The sequence below is a fragment of the Nomia melanderi genome, chromosome 2 (assembly GCF_051020985.1).
Source record: "Nomia melanderi isolate GNS246 chromosome 2, iyNomMela1, whole genome shotgun sequence".
NCBI lineage: Eukaryota > Metazoa > Arthropoda > Insecta > Hymenoptera > Halictidae > Nomia > Nomia melanderi.
The window spans coordinates 420,202-438,986 of NC_135000.1; the positions used below are offsets into that span (position 1 = coordinate 420,202).

An 18,785-nucleotide genomic window follows, 5' to 3' on the forward strand; every position below is an offset into this window, starting at 1 on the left:
AGGCGCGATCGTCCGCGCCGCAGAAACCTCCCTGCCCGGAAGAAATTCCACAAAAAGTCAGTTCCTTGGTGGACGGAAAATTTGACTTCGCTTAAGAAGAACACCTACCGCTTGCGGAAGGCCTTCCAAATGGAGTCCGTTCCCTCCATCAGGAATGCGAAACGCATCGAGTACCTTCGGATCCGTAGGAAATACACCTACGAGATCCAACGCACGAAACGCTCCAGCTGGCGCGAGTTCATTTCCACCCTCGGTAACGAAGACCCCTGGGGAGCGGTTATGCGTGAAGAGAATTCCCCCGGACAAGGTTCTCGCGTCAACTCCGGCACCGGCAGGAGTCCCGATGACGTGGGAACAAACCGCGCGTAAACTCCTTGAGTCCCTCGTCCCAGATGACACTCCTGACACCCAGGAGTGCCAGCGACACAGGCGTGTTCTCTGTCCCGTGCCGCCCTCAGTCCCCGACTCGCCACCGTTTACTGATCTCGAGATCAGCCATGCGATGCGCTCCCTCCGAAACCGGAAAGCCCCTAGCCTTAACCTCATCGAAGTGGAGATGATCAAAGCCGCCTACCAGATCCTTATGAGCCACTTCGCCGCCCTATATCACGGATGCCTGATCCACGGATGCTTCCCGGCACCGTGGAAGTCGGGCTCCATTCGTGCCCTCCTCAAAGGTGCCGACCGCGACGAGTCTCTTGTCAGTTCCTACAGACCCATTTGCCTGCTCTCTGTGCTAGGCAAGGGTCTGGAGAAACTACTCCACAAGAGACTCGAACCGATTTTCCTCCACCCCGATTTCGCGTCCCCGAGGCAGTTCGGCTTCCGAAGGGGGAGGTCGACCGCTGACGCTATCCTATGCGTGCGAGACTGCCTCGAGAGGTCAACGGAAAAATACGCTCTCGCGATTTTGTTCGACATCTCGAGGGCATTCGACCACGTATGGTGGCCCAGTATTCTCTTCCGCCTGAAAGAGCGGGGCTGCCCCAGTAACATATACTCGTTAGTCCTCGATTATCTGAGCGATCGTACGGTCTCGCTGATAGGGAAACAGTCTCGCGTCGATAAGTCGGTCTCCAGGGACTGCCCTCAGGGCTCTATCTTGGGCCCCAGCCTCTGGAATCTCGTATTTGACGATCTGCTGGACACCCTGAGCAGCGAGGGCGTTGAGGCGTTCGCTTATGTGGACGACCTTCTCATCCTCATCTCGGGTGACAGCAGACTCGAACTAGAAGAAAAGGGACAGGGCGCGACGACCACCATCGAAAGATGGTGCGAGTCGGAGAAACTCTCCCTCTCGCAGAACAAGTCGGAGATGATCCTTCTTCGTGGTCATCTCGACATCAAAAGGCCTCCGAAGATTAAAATTCAAGCGAGACAGATCCGTATGGTCGAATCAGTTAGGTACCTCGGCGTTCACTTCGATCAAGGCCTGAGGATCCGCACGCATGTGCGGAAAATCAGGTCGAAGTGCGCCGAGAAATTCAACTCCCTGGCCGCCATCGCACGTAGAAATTGGGGTCTCGTACGCAGCGCCGGCATGGAGCGATCTGCTAAACAAAACATGTATCCGCGATCTGCAAATTACGCAAAGGCACGCACTCCTGCGTACCACAAAAGCGTATAACAAAACCTCCATCGACGCCCTCCTCGTTATGGCAGGTGCCCTCCGATCGATCTCTACATCAGACGAGCAGCGCTAATATACGAGGCCAGAATAAGGAACTCAGACGCCTCCGCAATAGGAACGACTGCCCGGAATGCGACCGACGGAGATATCTCCGTGTCCCTGCTGCGCGAATGGCAGGAGAGGTGGGACAACTCCCAACACGGGAGACACACCCACCACCTCCTGCCGGACGTGGAGCTCCGGATGAACATGGGATGAGTCTTCTTAGACCACTACGTATCCCAGTTCATCTCCGGACACGGCGACTTCGCGGCCAAACTCCACAGCCTAGGACTGACCGAAAGCCCACGCTGTCGATGCGGTGTGAACGATACACCCCATCACACGTTCTTCGAGTACGCTCTGTACGAAACAGAGCGCGCTCCACTCCGGACCCTCCTACAGGGAAAACAAAACAGCGGATGCCCCCACCTGCCCCCACCTTGCTCGACAAGGCCATCTTCCCGACCGCAGCCGAAGTAATCCGCAGGATACTTAGGCTGAAGGAAGGGAGTAACCAGTCGACATTAACTGTCACGACCGACCCAACCTCCCCCTCCCACCGCCCATCAACCACCCGCCCCCCCACGGAAAAAAGGCCGCTTAGATCCGCGATACCGCGAACCACCGCAGCCGCGAACCTAGATCACCCGAACCACCTTCTACCAGTGGTAAGGCTGGTTGGGGTCGAGCTCCCCAGCAGTACCAACAGCACTGCGACACCGCAATCTCTGCCCGCCCACCCACTGAAACCCGATGGTGAGGCTGATCCGGGTAACGCCGCCTCCACGCAGCGACCGCACCAGGACCTCATCACCCACGCGAATCCGCGCCCGCCACAAAGTCCAACCCACCGCGAAACCGCGAGACCACACCCCGCGAAACCGCGCCTACCCCCGCCAAATCCGCGGCCCCAACCCCAACCACCCGCGAAAACCGCGGAATACCGTGAAAAACCGCGATCTCCCCCTCACGAAACCGCGCCACCCCCGCGAAAAACGCGCCCCACCCCCCGCGAATACCGCTACCCCCTTCATTTTTTTTCCTCCTTCTCTTTTCTTTTCTTTTCTTCTCTTTTCTTTTCTTCTCTTGTCTTTTCTTTTCTCGTCTTCTCTTTTCTTTTCCTCTCTTTTCTTTTTCTTCTCTTTTCTTTTCCTCTCTTTTCTTTTTCTTCCGCTTCTTTTCCTCTCCTTCTCCTCCCCCCCTTTCCGCCTTTTCAAAACCCTGACAGTCCATGCGGCCGGCACTTCGGCGTCGTGACTGTAAGGTTCAACGGCAACAGCACCTGCTGACGCCATCCCGCCGGGTGTCGAGCTTTAACGCTGGCGGCTCTACCTCTTCGTGGTCCCCGCTGGACAGCGCTGGGCGTTGCCTGCAACGTCCAGGGCTGAGTAAACGAGCCGCCACCCCTCTTCTAGGGGTAGACACAACTTGCCCGATGATATACCTCTTAGGGATTGAGGACAGGGTTATTCCAAGCCTAGCCCGGTAAAACATCTACACCGAACAACTTCCCCTCGCAGGTGTGGTGCTGGAAAGTAGGGCTCTTCTGGCCGGCGAACGTCGATATGGGGGAAAACCCCGAGGTGCGACTGCCCACTCTGGGCTGCCAACACTACTTGCATCTAGACTCACCCCACTGGGCAGAAGAACGGCCCCCGCTACCAGGGGGTCGTCTGGCATCCCTCCAACGAGGACCCCGCCCGTTAGGACCCCGCCCACTACCACCCAAAGGCGGGTGTTACGGAGCACGAGGGGTGCCAGCGTCCCGGTGGAGGTGGGCAAAAGAATCACCACCACCAACACCAGGAGGACAGTGGCGGCTCCGACCGGAGCCAGAAGAACGTCCCCGAGGTTAGGAGGGACCACCACGCCCACACACCACCCCCAAGGGCGGTGGAAGGAAGGAAGAGTCCCTCCAGCGGCCCATCACCATCAAGGGCCGCACAACGGAAACCCTCGGGGGTAAGGACGGCGGCATCGCCATCCTACGCCGCCACCACAGCGGGCGCCCCTAGCTTAACGTCACCTTCGTCACCGATAGATGTTGCACCGGAAAGGGGGCTGCAAACGACCCGGGCAATGTCAGCCCCGCCCGGGTCCCTTCCGCCACGCTGCAGCCCCTCACCAAGGAAGACACGGAGCCCCAAAAAGACGCCGGCCACCCGCGGCATGGAGGGGGCTCTGATTCCGGCGACATCGGCGACGTTATACACCTCCACCATGACCACCACCTGCAGCGGGGGGCCGATTATGACCCTCCTGCCTATTGTGGGAGGAGCGATGGTGGCCTGGCCGCGACCACCATCTCCAGCGGCCCCGCTCCTCCCACCCATCGAAGAGGTGGAGGTGCAGCAGCCGGCCGAGGCAGCCGTAACCCCGGATTCTCCACCGGAGCCGTGGCGAATCGCCGCTGGTTCCCGCCGACGCCACCACCGCGGGATCCTGTCGTCCAGCTCGTCGTCCGAGGAGGAGGCATCGCCGCTGCCGCCAGAGAAGAGGACGCCTCCGCCCATCCGACCATCGCGGGAAAAGTCCCCCGCCCGGCCGCCACCGGGCAGCAGCAGCAGCAGTAACAACAGCGCTTCGCGTAGCGACGCGAATCGCCCTGGAAAAGGATGCTCCGTGGCATCCTCGGTGAGTCACAGTACATCGTTTAGCCCCACGCGACTCCCGAGCGTCCCCCGTAGTGCCCCCGGCTCCATTTTAACTTTGCGGGAAGGGGTAGATTTAAATCGCGCGGGGGGGGGGATAATCGGAGGCCCGTCCCCGTTGATGCAACCGTGAGGGGTGCTCCTGCCTCCGCGACGGAGGCGACTGCACCTGCGAGAAGTCGCAGACCGGCCACACCCTCGCGTGCTTCGGGACCTCGTGAGCCCAGGCGTCCTGCGGCATCCGGGCAGCCCTCTCGAAGAAGGGGCGCCATCCGGCCTTTGGTGGGGGAAGCGTTCCCTTCGGAGAGAGAGTTGTTGATCGGTATGGCGCAGAACGCTGGCTCCCTGGAGCAGCTGGAGGATGTCGCGAGGGAAATCGCGGCATACCTTCAGGGCTTCAGAGTCGAGGGACCGACCACGAGAGGGGGCGGGACGGATAGGCCCTAACCGTGTGCGAGGGCTAGGGGCGTGCCGGGCGGCCAAGCGGCTCGCGGTTCGAGCGGTCACCGCGATCATCCTGTGTTGGCAGGTGGACGAACACGGGGAGACCAGGTAAGGGAGGCTACGCGGATACAACGGCTCTTCAGGCAAAACCGTCGGCGTGCGGTTCAGGAGGTGCTCATGGGCCCATCCTTGCACTGTAAAGTGCCTAAGGACAGGGTACATGAGTACTTCCTCAACATGTACTCACCGGTGAGGAACCTGGGAGCTAGGCCTCCCCCGGCTTCCATCGAGGCTCCAGACAAGGCCAGCAATGTGGCCTTGGTGAAGCCCTTTGAAGTGAGTGAGGTGGATCGTCGGATCAGGCGTATGACAAACTCTGCGCCTGGTCCCGACGGTCTCACTTACAATGATCTGAAAAGGGCAGATCCGGGGTCACATTTGCTGACCTCATTGTTTAACGTATGTCTTCGTCTGGAGTCGGTCACCTCGTGTTGGAAAACTTCCAACACTGTGCTTGTGCACAAAAAGGGTGATCGCGATGACCTGTCGAACTGGCGAACGCTGGCCATGTCCGACACGACCCCGAAGCTTTTCGCCGCTGTTCTGGCTGACCGTCTCGTCGCGTGGTCGGTCAAGAAAAAGCGCCTTAGTCCCGCGCAAAAGGGCTTCCTGCCGTACGAGGGGTGTTATGAACACAACTTCGTGCTGCAGGGAGCCCTTACAGACGCTCGCAGGTGGGGGCGTCAGGTGGTGGTGGCGTGGCTGGACCTGTCGAACGCGTTCGGCTCGGTCCCCCACGCCTCCATCTACCAATCCTTCGTGGAGGCCGGGGTTCCCTCTACTCTTCAGAATATTCTGAAGAGTATGTACCACGGTTGCACTACACGGGTGCGGACAGCCGATGGGTTTACAGACCCCGTTCCCATCCTCTCCGGGGTGCGCCAGGGCTGTCCGATGAGCCCTGTGGCGTTTAACCTCGCCCTGGAACCGGTGCTGCGCGCAGCTACCGGAACCTCGGCGGGTTACACGTTGCACGGCCATCGGCACAGTGTCCTGGCGTACGCGAACGATCTCGCGTTGATCGCCGACACCCCGGAGGGTATGGAAACGCTGCTAAAGGCAGTGGATGCTGCGGCGAGTGGCATCGGATTGCGGTTTAATCCCGCAAAATGCGCGACCCTCGGCCATACTAACCCGTCCAACAATGACCTGGCCGAGTACATCTCTGGTTCGCTGGAGGGGTACTTCGCCAGGGACGGGGGGGACATTTCTTCGCTGTGGTCGAGGGCGCGGAATGCGGCACGCAGGAGTCGGGACCTTCTTGGATTGCGTTGGCAGTGGAGCGAGGCGAGATCTGAGCTCGCGGTTACGCTCAGGGGTTCTCGCGATCGGGAGACCATTGTTCCGCCCGTGGCGAGGGGCCAGATAATCCGCCGACTGCGGATGGCAGTGGTAGAATTCTACCACCAGCGTCTTCTACGCAAAAGGGACCAGGGGAAGGTATTCGGGGTGTCGTCGCTGAGTGGTGTTTCAAACCACTTTCTCCGCGGCGGCAACTTCACCCGCTTCGCTGATTGGCAGTTTATACACCGAGCTCGCCTCGACGTCCTGCCTCTTAACGGGGCAAAGCACTGGGGCGCGGGTGATAAACGTTGCCGGCGTTGCGGGGCGGAGCTCGAGTCCCTTCCCCACGTCCTTTGCCACTGTCGTCCGCATTCGGCGGCCTGGAAACTTCGCCACGATGCAGTGGTTTCCCGTATCGCTAAGGCTTGCCGTCTTCCAGGGGACATAAGGGTTAACCGGACGGTCGAGGGCATCGACGGGGATCTGGGGGCTCTGAGGCCTGACATCGTTGTCAGGCACGAGCCCTCAAGGAGCATCGTCATCGTCGATGTCACCGTGCCCTTCGAGAACGAGTATATTTCTTTCGAAGAGGCCAGGGCGCGAAAGATACAGAAGTATAAGCCCCTGGCCGACGTTCTCGGAGGGCGCGGTTATCGGGTGGCGGTCTCCGCGATCGTCGTCGGTGCCCTCGGCTCTTGGGATCCGGTCAATGAGTCGGTGTTGAAGATTTTGCGTATCGGTAATCGGTACGCATCTCTGATGCGCCGGCTCATTGTGTCGGAGACTGTCCGGTGGAGCCGGGATATCTACGTGGAGCACGTCTCGGGAGTTCGCCAGTATCGCGAGGCCCTCACCGAGGATGTCCCGGCCCCTGATCCAGGCCGACCCATTTAGAAACTGCTGGATCAACTCCCCCGACTTAAGCGGTGGATGACTCTGGGGAATGCAGCGGAAATGTAAGTACAAATATAATTTTAAACCATGCGACCTTAGCTTAAACTAGTCTAGTCAATTAAATTATCTTATATGGCCTATTTATTTATTTATTTATTCATTCATTTATTTATCTACTTATTTAATTATTTATTTATTTATTTGTTTATTTATTTATTTATTTACCTATTATTTATTTATTTATTCATTGGCCTAAACTAGTTAATTGTTTACCTTTTTATTTATTTATTTATTTATCTGCTTATTTATTTATTTAGTTGGTTTTATATTCTTTCTTTATCTATCTATTTTTATCTTATCTACTCCAACGAACTATTTTATTCTTGTTAACTATTTCTATTCTTTCTTCTTTTAACTATTAACCTAATTTTAACTTCTTAACTATTTAACTAACTATCTTAACTTTTAATATTTTATTTGCTAATGACTAGACTATACACGAAAAAGACTAACGGAGCACAGGTTTAACAAATACACTGACATGGAAGTCCTAACTTTCTTTCCTATTATTATTTTATCTTTTGTATCCATTTTACTACTCTCACGTATATATTGACTTATTTATTGAATTATTTCCGGGTTTTCTTTTTTTTTTTAACACTTTTGACATTTGACTTTTAGATGCTATTTCTTTTTTATTGTCTTTCTTTTAACCATCTAAGTACTTACATTACCTTACACACTAACACCGTCTACACTGCTTGCCCCCCCATTCTGTCTACCGCTTCTAAGCACTTGCTACCGCGCATGCGCCCCGACTACTATAGCCATAGCTAACCCTGGTGTGTATGATACCTTGCCTATACATCTATTTATCTGATCTTTTGTTATCTATTTATTGTATTTATTTATTTCTTTATATTTATTTATTTATGGTATTTATTTATTGTATTTATTTATTTCCTTATTTATTTATTTATTTATGTATTATTTATTGTATTTACTTATTTCCTTATTTATGTATTATTTATTGTATTTTATTAACTCCTTAGTTATAATGGCGAAGGCCCGGGTATATTAAGACCCTGGTAGTGGCCGTGACGATAATAATTATGCTCCACATGCAATCGAGCACTATGCCTACATACACTATCTATATGTACATGCACCACCACCTCTTTTATTCTTTTATTCTTTTTGTTGCGTTAACTACTTAAATATTTATTGATTATTATTTACCTATGATATATCTATTTATTATTTATTTATTTATTATTTATCTTTTTTCTTTATTTATTTGTTTTATTTATATATATTTATTTATTTATGTGCATGTACCTATACAATATATAATGATAAGCCACAATTGTAGAAAAATTATGTTATCTAAGATATGTATATAAAAAGATATGTATAAGATATGTATATAAAATCATTATTGGAAATAGCCTTCGCCATAAAGGCGCTAAATTGTATTTACCCCCGCCCAAGCTATGCAAGGACAGGGGAACATTTCTTGAAAATAAACGCCTGTATATATTATGCGCATGGTTCGACTTGGGATGATTGTTTTATTATGAGTTGTGAAGAAAACACTGTTTTAATAAAATATTCTCTTTCTCCTACATATCGCGTCGCGAAACTTTGCTCACGCTGTAACATATACAATCTATTTGTTGTTATGTTATTCGTATTAAAATGTAAGATTTTCAACAAATATAAAAATCAATCTGTACACGTAACTACACCCGAAAAATTTCTCTTGGAGAAATGTATTGTTTTCTTAGAATGAAATTATTAATGTCACGAAATAAAAAATTGTCATATCTTGAATATTGGTCTAACGATAAACATTTGAAAGCAACATTTTTTGAGATGTTTTTCGGAAACATATAGTATTATTATTATCGGAGCTACTTTGATAATCATTTGTCGCGTCAACAATAAAATTGACAAAGTTTTCCGAAAAAAATAATTGAAAGTATTTCAAAATTGATGCCGAATAACCAATTGATGTATTCAGTCTCGAATGATTATAATTAAATTTATCAATTTCAGGCTGGAATAATGTTCCGTCCGATACGGAAGAACCTTACAAATACTCTCGAAGGTTCGTTATGACATGGACGGGACAGACAGTTTCGTTTAGTGTTCATTCTTTTTTTACTACTACAGTGATTACTATATTATAGATAATGAAATGTGGATCTTGAGTAATCGAGAACTAGGAAAAAATATATGTATTTAATAAGATATGGAAACAACACGGACAGTACGTAAAAATACAACTTAATGCCATGGAGGCCAACACACGACTCTCGCTTCCGCAACTCTCTCACAGGCAATCTCTCCCAAAAATCATTCTCTCCCCCACAAGCATTCTTCTCACTCGCACTCATCACAAACACTCGGATGCACTTCTGGAAAGCTGGCTATACTACTTTTGAGTCTCATTTACTGTAACCGACATATTTACCGTCGCGACAGCAAACATTTATTTTAGTTAACTTGCAGTGCATACAAAAGGCATAGAACTTTGTCTCTTTCATCTTAATAACCGACCAGGTCATAAAATCGCGATTTCCGAAGGGTCGGCCAAACATATGCACACCAGTACTTACAGACAAGTTTCAACCCGCAGGGAATTTTCGCAAGTCAGCGAACCTTCGAGAATCCCCCCCCCCCCCCGACACATACACACACATTGCCCTCACCTACGCTTGGAAAGGGGCTGGCTAAAGGGCGTTAGCCAAAAAATAGAAAAAATGCGCCGATTGGCTTAAAACAAAAAAGACAATTCATACTCAATCCAACGCATGGTGTCAACGTCGGAGACGAGAAGACACTTCGTCACTTCTCACGATTCAGTGAGGCAGTCAAGTCCACATTTTTACAATAAATTAAAGTATTAGTTATCAAGAAGCAATTATTAAAGCACTGGCCGTTAAGTCAGCGAGTGGAGCGGGACATACAAAGAAAGTTCCTTTCACATTCTTAAACAAACCTTTTGCTCACGTCTCAACATTTGGTCGTTCGAGCCAGATGCTGAATTGCAAAGTCGAAGTAATACGAATCATAGTGAACAGTATAAGTAACTAAACATTCGTTAACAAAACATTAAAGTTGTTGTGAGTGGAAAGTATTGAAGTCATTCATCGGTGTGGATGCAAAATGCAGTTTCTATCATCATATACAACGACGTATATTTACGTCAAATATCAAGCAGCCGTAGTGGACATTCAAATAGAAAGCAGTCACATGCGGAAAAAAGGCATCGAAGACACATTCTCGTCAAACAAAAGCAGCCGTAGTGGACATCCCATTGGAAAGCAACCACATACGGTTTCAACATCAATTTCTCGGTGAGCATCAATCATCGAACGAATCATCATGAACAGCGACGTAGGGTTACGTCAAAAATCAAGCAGCCGTAGTGGACATCCCATTGGAAAGCAACCACAGAGTCAACAACAAGATCAACAGCAAGTAAGCTTAAACAATCTCCACTTCCTCTACACATCTAAACATCCAAAATTTTCTAAAGAGTGAATTCGAAGTTGTCTCGGTTTATCAATTGAGCAAAAGCGATTGCATTAAGATGTTGATTATAAAGAAAATCAAATCACTAACCAAGGCACGCGGGGTAAATAAGGCGAATGTATAGTGCTTAACAAGTCATTGAAGTAACCATCCGGATATGGATATTGAGGCATTACAAACACGTAAAGAGAGCTTAAATGAATATTATCAAACATTGAAAGAAATTCAAGCCGAAATTGAGGATCTTGCCAAAGAAGCGCAGCTTGAGAAAGATTCCAATGTAGAAAGGCAGCAATTTGATGAGTTATTTTATGAATGTTCTGATTTAATTAGTCGAAGGCTTCGGGTCCTTAAATTAAAGGAAACACCGACCAAGACCGCTAGTACTATACCTGAATCATCCTCAAATACCTCAAACCTTGTCATTCAACAAAGTAACACGTTATTACCTAAACTCGAAATCCGGTCATTCGATAGTGTCCCTATCGAATGGCATAGTTTCTATGATGCATTTCAATCTCTTGTACACAATGATTCAAAAATACTAGCTGTTCAGAAGTTTCATCTATTAAAAAATTCGTTACGCGGTAGCGTTGCCACAATAATCGAATCCTTACACGCATCCAAGGAAAATTATCTGGTAGCATGGGAACTTCTTAAGCAGCGATGTGACAGACCGCGACAAATAATACATGCACATTTAAAGTCATTTTTAGAATAGACTAAAATTAATAAAGATTCGCCTGTTAGTTTAAGAACATTTAAGGAGAGCGCAATTAATGCACGTTAACGCACTAAACGCGTTAAAGTTGCCGGTTGATAGTTGGGATGCATTTTTAGTACATATTCTCACGCAAAAATTAGACAAGTCATCAAGTAGAGCTTGGTAGCGCACGTTAAAGAATACTCAAATGCCGAAATTTAATGATCTTATTGCCTTTTTCGAAAAACAAGAACAGGGAGATGAAATTGAAGAGTTTACCATTCCGAAGAATAAGTCAGGTAGACGATTGAATGCGAATACTTGCGGAAATCGAGTCGAAAAACCATTTAGAGCTCGCGCTCAAGTGTACGTCGATACCCAACAGCAGATAGAATGCACCTTTTATCGGGGAGATCATTACATCTATATGTATGTTATGGTTATGGTTTAATTGTTTAAGAAACAACCATACAACAGCTAACTGCATGGTTGCTGGTTGTAAAAAATTGCAATCGAAAACACAGTACGCTGTTGCATATAGACAATTATTATATAAAGACTAATAATGATAAAGGTGATGAATCACAGGCAATTCCTGGCAGTTCTAAGGAAATAATACAGAAAAGTCATGCAGTAACGTACGATTGAGAGGTATTGTTAGGAATAGCACGCATAAAAATATTAGACGGCAATAATCGAGAACGTGCATGTAGAATACTATTAGACGGATGTCCACAAGGCAATTTCATTTCTACGCGATCAGCATAAAACCTAACGTTAAAAAAGGATAAAATTGATCTGCCATTCGCAGAATTAAGGCAATTTACTACGCGAGCGGAATATCGAGTAAAAACTAAAATCAGGTCAAAGACGAATAATTTTGAGGCAGAAGTAGAGCTTGTAGCCTTCCCGACAATCACAGGCATGTTGCCGTGGCGACAAATCGAGCGACGAACTAGTGCTATTCCGCCAGAAATTAGGTTAGCAGACTCCGAATTTGACAAACCTGCAGAAATAGATGCATCGACTAGAACAACGCTGTTTTATAAATTATTGAGCAACGGATAAATTCAACTGTAAAACGAATCGGGATTAACGCTACAAAAACATTGTTAGGTTGGATAGTTGTAGGTGATATTGGAAAAACTAATTATAAAATAAATCCTCGAGCTTGTCACTTAATCACTACGTTAGATAATCAGTTAACTTGATTCTGGTAGGTGGAAGAAATTTCTGGTAAAACACATCGTTCAGCAGAAGAATTAGAATGTGAACGGTTATTCGCGGAAACCACCACACGCGATGTAAGGGGACGATACACGGTACAACTACCATTTAACGAACGAAAGATTTCCCTAGGTGAATCGTACAATACGGCATTGCGTAGATTCCACGCGGTGGAAAAAAAATTAGCTAAAAACAAAGAATTGAAACACCAATATTCAACATTTTTAAGAGAATATTTTGATCTCGGGCATATGTGCGAAATTACCCAACAGGATAAAACACATGAGGGTTATTACATACCTCATCACGTGGTAGTTAAGAATGAAAATTTATCTACTAAAGTTCGTACAGTCTGATGCATCCACTAAAAGCACGACGAATATGTCATTGAGTGATACACTCAGAGTGGGACCTAGCATCCAAGATGAATTAATATTCATTATTATGAGATTCAGACTACATAACGTGGTACTTGCAGCTGACATACAAAAAATGTGTCGTCAAATACAAGTTAGCGATCTAGACGCAATATATCAAAAAATTTTGTGGCGAGATAATGAGCATGAAGCTGTTCGTGTATTTAAATTAACCACAGTTACTCAATGGACAGCGCCGGCACCCTTTGTTGCAGCTAGAACATTGCAATAATTAGCAAATGAACTACGTAGTAAATATCCTCAAGCCGCCGCGATTTTAGAAAATGATTTCTACGTTGATGATTTGCTCTCGGGCGCGGCTACAATTCAAGAAGCCTCACATTTAAAAAAGCAATTAGAAGAACTTTTAATTAACTAGCGAATCCAATAATACTAACGCATCATCAAACATTTGCTTAAATATACAAACCAGAAAGTTGTTAGGGGTTCATTGGAATTCCATCGAAGACAAGTTAACGTATTCAATCAATTCACTAGCCAATAACAAGTGCGTTACAAAACGCAATATATTATCAGAAATTGCACAATTATTTGATCCGTTAGGACTGTTAGGGTCTGCGATCGTAATAGCCAAACTTATCATGAAAGCATTATGGAAGGCGAATCTCAATTGGGATGAGTCAATACCGAAGGCATTATGTACAAAATGGATAAATTTTAAGAATGAGCTTTCTATACTCAGCCAGTGTAAAGTACCTCGACAAACTATCTTAGCTAATTTCATTGACATTCAATTGCATGGATTTTGCGACGCAGGTGAGCGTGCTTGTGGAGCTTATATATACCTAAGATCTATCAATAACAACAGCCATTGTTACGTGCAATTATTGTGCGCTAAATCCCGTGTAGCACCAGTAAAAACTATGACAATACCTAGGCTAGAATTATGCTCAGCTCTTCTATTGGCAAATTTAGTTGAAACCGTATTAGGAGCATTAAAAGAATAAGCGTTGGTTATAAGGACCCACATGGCTCACACAATTTGAGAGCCAGCGGAAAGTTAAACAATTGTTGAAAATAACTATTCCGGATCAACGAGTTTCGGCAACCGTTCTGGTTGTAGGGCAGGGACAAAACGATTCAAACAATGCAAGCTCGCATAATTCACCAGATGTGTAAAACAAACTAGTGAACTAGTGAAACACTTTTTATCAAAGCGACTTTCTCGCCGAGATTATCGGGATACCATCGCTTGTCACGCTGCTGCACTCGTTCTCTGGCTCCAGCCATTGTGACGAGAATGGGTCCTGAATCGGAGACGGCCTCCGTTTCCTCCGAAGCGTAAACTCTAACGATGACGGCGGATGTCCCCTTTTTCATTGCGAAGTGTTAGTTGACCGAGCTCGTACGAAATGGCCGATTCTTTGGGGCCAGACGATTCTGCGCGGGGGGGATCTGCTTTACCGACCGTTGGTGAGTTCCCGTCAATTTACCGAAATCTACTTTATCGGCTGCGGTAAATTCCCTTTGGATTACCGAGTGAATCTAACTGAGTAACTATCAATGCACAAAACCACAAGTGAATGCTTAGCGCGCGCGAGCCCCAGGACCACGATAAGGTGATTCACTACCCTAGTGGAAAAGGCCGGTTATATGCCGCGCCACAGTCCGTACAAATGTGTCCTGTACTCGTGTAACCGGCGGTTTTTGAAGTCTCTCTCGTGACGATCAGTATTGTAACACGCTTCACTCGTGGGAACCGACCCGAGCACACTGAGTACGGGGAGTTGAGGGGGACGATGTCAAAAAATGTTCACAATGGTATCTGACTCACCAGGAGAATCCAACTGCTGCTCCTAGAAACCTGAAGGCTGCTTCCACTAGAGTCCCACGTTGTTCTGGTCGAACCAGTGTCCATAGGGAGTATGAGGGTTTGGAAAGTGCTGTCCCAGACCACCGAACACACTATATACCGAATAATAGCATAAGTCAGATTAATGACGAGAAACTGTATGAAAAAAAATGTTTCAAGATTGTATAGAATAATATTTCGGAGCTTAGAAGATACAAAAATAAATTATCCGAAATATAACTTCTCCGTACATCATATTATATTATATTATATTAGGAAATTATATACATTTTCAGTAAGGTTTCAACATTAATATATAATTCTAATTTGCAATTGAAAAGTCTTTATAAGTAATACAGCAAACCTATACTTGAACTCAAAATAGTACACATCAATGTATTCAAAATTACATATTTCGATATTATACCATTTAACTAAAAATATTGCAATTCAAACGAATAAGTAATGTATGAAATTTAATTTCAATTAATCAAAACATTACACAATTGAAAAATTAAATAATTAAAATATTAATCACTCAAGAATAATCTTGCAAAAAGCTGGAATTGTATGGTGATTTACAGAATAAATCCATATATATTATATTATATATATTATATAAATATATATTATATTATAAAATGTAATTTCCATTTATTCGTTAACATCAATCTTTTTATACAATATATATTATATATAATACTCTCGTAGCAGAAATGAAGTATATAGCTAATTGGATTCCTACTAACAAACTTAAATTCTTGTGTAATCGGTAACATGAAACACAACACAACCGTCTTCCACTAAAGACCATATACTTGTGCATAAAAGTTTTCTGCGATTATCATAAAAACTAGAAAGTGGCGACATTTTTGTCAGAGAAACGAGTTGTACAAAATATATGTTTTTACCAACATTTGTCAATCTTATGAAAATAGGCGAGGTACGCTACTTGCGATACTATTATCGGCAAATGTAAAGTATAAGCGATTTCGATGACGTAATAAAAATTTATTTAGGGTAAGTCGGGGAGAGATGGTTCACTTTTTTAAAAAAACTATTACGTTATAAACGTCGTCGACATATAACGAAAAGAAATACATTGAAAGCAAGTATATATAGGAAGAATAGTTAATGAGGTTTCTCTGCAAGATTCAGTTGAAAATATAAACATTTGACAATTTAAACGAGATTGGGCTATCTCACCCGTAGAACGATCTCTCTCGGAATTACTTTGATACACATTGTTGTTTCAATAATAAAGAATAAAAGAAACTGTCGGAATGTAGAGTGTTATTTAATATTCGCGACAAAGATGTTTACAAGTTATTTATTTGCGTAGATGAGTGTTCGGAGGCAGAACGGGTAATGTGTTGTAATGTAATGTAATGTAATGTAAAAGGTGCTTCCTCGCGCCTTTCCGCTTTATTTATCCTAGTCTTCGGAAAGGCGTTACCCCTTAGAAACTTCGAGGGTGGAGCTAGTTCCCTTCTCCAACGTCGCCTCGATTTTTTGGTAGGGGAAAAATTGTGCATTTCTAATTTGTAATGTTTTTTCCGAGCCGCGCTGACCGTGCGGCCGAAGAAGCCTTAACGGGACATGGCTGGCAGCGTTTATGGTAGGGTAGCCTATTCAGCTACGCACGTGTAAAAAGTGTAAAATATTTTCGCCGACTTACAGACTTTAGGGTAGGCTTAATTGCCTATACCTAAACGTCTGTAAGCGGTCAATGCTATTTCCTACCAACGCTGCGAGCCACGTACCGCTACAGAAACAATAGATAAATTTAATGTTATAAAAATATTCCATAATAAGTGTAATATATTTCTCTTATCTTTTATATCATGTAATATTATAAAAAAATTGATTTATGTTATTAAAAATTTCTTATATGTATAATATATTTTCTTTTATCTTTATATTATACAATACTTGTAGTCTTCTCGTTTTAAGTCCTCTCAAGTTCTGTTGCAAAAGAATTGAAAAAACAAATTACAGACTTTGTTCACTGAACCAAATTGTTTTTTTTTTTTACTCACGTTGTCATTTTATTGACAGCTGTCAGCGTCGTCGTCATCATCACCTTCATTATTGTCATCATTGCCATAATCATTCTTATTGTCATCATTGATATTTATACCTTCCTTCTGTTTGAAAAATATATATTAGTGACTGTTTGATTCACTAAGTTTTGAATTATGTACCTTTCTTTTAACATTTTGGCATCCTTAACTATCAATATATATAGTTAATATCAACACTCTATTTTGTATGTTCCTTCAATGAGTAGTCGCTGAGCTTCCGATCGCGCAAACATCTTACTCGATAAAAACAGACAGCACAATCATTTGAACTCAAACAGTAAAATCAACTCTGAGCCAGATGTTTAATCGTCTTTTTTTTATCTTTAACGCCAGTTTAGTCATCTGTTTGTAAAAACAAGAAATCAAAATGCAGTCACTGTAAAAAATATTTACATACTTTATATTGTTGGATAGCCTACCTTTATAATTATTTAGCCATAACCTAAATGTGCGTACTTCATTCAAACAACAGTGATGGTCTTTAATTAAATTTCTATTACGCCATCAACAGTGTAGCCGGCATATTACGTTATTATCCAAACGGTACGCGGAATCAGTTAGTAAATAATCGTATTTTGGACAACCGAACGTCTCTAAATTTACATTACGAAAACCAAGTTGCTGTAGAACGTCTCTCTCAAAATGCCCACCTTTATAAGCAATAAGAGGATCTGTATAATTCCGAACAAAATTCTCGATAATGTCGAATATATCCTCTTGTTTAAAATTTTCATAACCAAAATCAGTAAAGGTATCCCGTGTACGAAATTAGAAACATACCATACGGACTTTCTGTCGGTTTCCGATAATTCATAAAAGTGCTTATCTAAACGAAAATCAGCTTTGAAATATGTCCCGTCATTAACGTTCATTATTACCATTTCTTTACATAGGAATTCTTTATCAACCATAAAACCATCCATGTCTATAAATTGATCAATTTCACACATTTAAGTATAAAAATAATAAAATTAATAAATAATTTTTTTTTAAACCATCGCCAATTTTTGTTCACTCACTGTTGCATGAAAAAGTATCTAATAAGGAAGGCAAAATATCAAACAAAGTACGATGAAGAACTGATGTCGTCCGCGTAGTCTGCTTTTATTGCAACAAAAATTTACATAAATGTCTCTGTCCCTCTCTCTTTGTCTCTCCCTCAATTTCTCTAAACTGTTTTCAATGCAACAGTTTAGGTTGCAAACCGTATTCTTCGCAAATTGCACGCGACTTTGGCTTTAACGTAAAATTAATGCAGTCACGTTGCGAAACTACATCCTCTACGAATCGTACAATTTTCGACTTCACCGCACAAACGGAATTCATAGAACGTTGTATCAAATAAAGTGCTGTTACAATAGCCATTCTACGATAAACAAATCCGCTGTTATCCTTCCATAGATTAGAAGTAAGATTCTTCTGGTGAAGCGCCTCTAGACATAAGCATCTTCCCACAACCACCTGCGAGTTGCCTTCTTACAAGGAAAGGTATCGAACCTAGAAATTCAAAAAATTGTGAAGCTTTGTACATAAGTAGAGTAAGTTAAACCTAATACATTGCAATTTTTCGTACCAAATTTAATTTTGAAGAAGTGAAACCATCCCTTGAAAAAATGCAAATTATTCTTCCCCGTAGATTATTTTGAGAACGGTAAAAGATGGCGGAAAAAAGTTTAAACAAAAATACATTGTTCCTTCACGCCTATAAAATAATAAAATTTTGTAATTTCATAGGCGTTAAAGAACAACGTATTTTTTATTTAAACTTTTTTTCGCTATCTCTTATTGTTTTCAAGATAATTCATGGGCAAGAAAAATTTGCATTTCTTTCAAGGGATGGTTTTACCCCTTTTAAGTGAAATTCGACACGAAAACAATTGCAAACTATTAGGCTTGACTTACTCTACTTATACCAAAAATTTTATAATTTTTTGAACTTCCTGGTTCGATACCTTTCCCTGTTAGTATTTAACCCTTAAGTAGGCGAGTGGGTTGTT

At 44.3% G+C, this 18,785-nt stretch overlaps 1 protein-coding gene across 1 annotated transcript in view; it reads right to left on the minus strand.

Moving 5' to 3' along the window:
* The window catches only part of LOC143176942 (uncharacterized), a 219,580-nt gene extending 201,200 nt beyond the window's left edge, over positions 1-18,380 (minus strand). The window contains exons 1-4 of the mRNA XM_076374615.1: positions 17,208-18,380; positions 16,909-17,130; positions 16,744-16,851; positions 14,687-14,817 (exon numbers count right to left, since the gene is read on the minus strand). The gene's annotated coding sequence lies outside the window, so the exon portion shown is untranslated. The remainder of the gene's footprint in view (positions 1-14,686; positions 14,818-16,743; positions 16,852-16,908; positions 17,131-17,207) is intronic.
* Positions 18,381-18,785: the final 405 nt, after the last annotated feature.